Raw genomic sequence first — 2,100 nt, 5'->3', positions numbered from 1 at the left:
CGACAGAACAACCATTTGTACACCTACTCTGCAGCTATTTTGTTAATATTACCACTAATGGAATGCTTTACATTATGGAGATAACAGCTGATCATTGTCATTATATCTCAGCAAAAAGCAGAAGGTGTCACCACATTGCTCCAGTGCAGTGATTTTATACTAATCATATTCTCCTTCCCTGCATAGTAATGAAGCTCCTACAGCCTCTGTGATAGTTACAACAAATATAGAAGCTGTCATCTGCTCAGTTTAGCTTAGCAATCATCTTTAGTTACTGAGAGCACAGAATATGCCAAGACAGCCTTGTTGTTTGATGTCTTCATTGGCTACTTCATGAATCCTGTTTTGATTTACTTTAGGGTGTTGTAAACCCATTTTTCTTTTTGTTTGGCTCTTATTTTGGATTTTACTCTGAAAGAACTATTGTCAAGAATTAAAGGGGGTTCCATTGGCAAAATGTGGAAATTATTTTTATAACTATGTTTACATCAGTGTTGAATCACTTGTAACTATGAATTGTTGTTTTTCTCAATGGCTTACAATAAAATCTTTATATCTACATAGGGTTGAGATTGTGCTGCACGCTTCTACCGTAGCCCACAATGGACAAACCAAACATTATACTCACACATTGTCATTTATATATTTATATATATATATTTTTTTTTGGGGGGGGGGGGGGGGTAGTTACTTATAGTTACTTAATTATAGTTACTTATAAGTACTTTTTTAAAATTATTTTTCTGATATGGTGCCAGTTCACACAATCGAATCATACAGCACCCTGAAAGTCAGCGCAGCAATAGAAATTTATTTGTCTTTTAAGTACTTGACTTAAATATTAAAGGTCCCTTATGTTGAAATATGAACATGGTTTCATTGTCTTTTGTAGTTCTTCAATTTTGTCATGTATTTTTCTACTGAGTCAAATCCACTCAACTTCAGTTTGATTGATATTATCTCAAGTGAACAATAAATAAAAAGTTGTCTGAAAATTAATCAAAACGGAGTTATCTTAAGCCATTCTTCAAGCCTCACTCCAACTGTTTAGCCTCTGAGCTTTGCGAATGAAGGTTTTCTTCCTGAAAGGGGCAGCAACAGCAGCAGCTCATTGGCTTCCAGAGTAAAACAGCCAATTCAGAGCAACCTAAATCCAGCCATGGTGAAATTACCTATCTTTAGAATATTTTGGGTTAAAAAATGAGACAAAGTGCAAACGTGAGACTTTCATTAATTTGCTGAAAAGGGTCACAGTACTGGACCTTTAAATAATGAAGCTAAATTTCAAATCAGTCATTAGTTTGGTTCACCCAACTGAAGATGACATCTTTCTTTTTGGTTCCTGCAAAAACAAAATGTCAATCTTTCACTTTGGATGTGCCTCACGTGACTTTGGAAGTGACCGATACTACTTCTAGCTTCATGATCTTGATCATTTTAACTGCCTTTTATGACCAAAACGATCACTAGTGCAATTTATAGCTCACTGTATTGCAACCTGCAGCTGAGGAGCATCACTGTGATCACAATCATTATCATCATAACCATCATCCGAACAGTTACAGATGCAAAGACTGACCAGTTCCCACGGGCCAGGGTTGTCTTGTCTGCAAGTCTGGGGCTTTTCCTGGGACTGTGCGAGTGCATGTATGTTAGTTAATCAATTGCAATGGAAAGTTGCTGAAAGTTTTAAGCAAAAGTGACCAAAAAACATGGTGCAAAAAAAAAAAAAGATTCATAAGAATATAACTTAAACATGGCAATTTATTTTCATAATTTTCCTTAAATGGTAAGATATTAACGTTGCCATCAAAAAAAATATCTAACTTATTATGATAATAGTCATAATAATACGCATTCTTGACAAGAAGGCAGCTTGCAATTTAAATAAAAAAAATTTCTTATATTTTCCCCACACATAGCTGCAATATAAGTGCAGTAATGTAAAGCTAGCTACTAAAGCTGCAGGATGTATTGCACACACAGTCGCTTCTGTGCTTTTTATACATGCTGCTGTAATGCACGGTTATCTCCATTAGAATATGCTATACCACTTGTGCTTTTTTCTTTCTTTTTCTCGCCACAGGGATGTAACCTGTC

Source organism: Acanthochromis polyacanthus, chromosome 14, assembly GCF_021347895.1.
Source record: "Acanthochromis polyacanthus isolate Apoly-LR-REF ecotype Palm Island chromosome 14, KAUST_Apoly_ChrSc, whole genome shotgun sequence".
Classification (NCBI taxonomy): Eukaryota; Metazoa; Chordata; class Actinopteri; family Pomacentridae; genus Acanthochromis; species Acanthochromis polyacanthus.
This window is presented reverse-complemented; position numbering follows the sequence as displayed.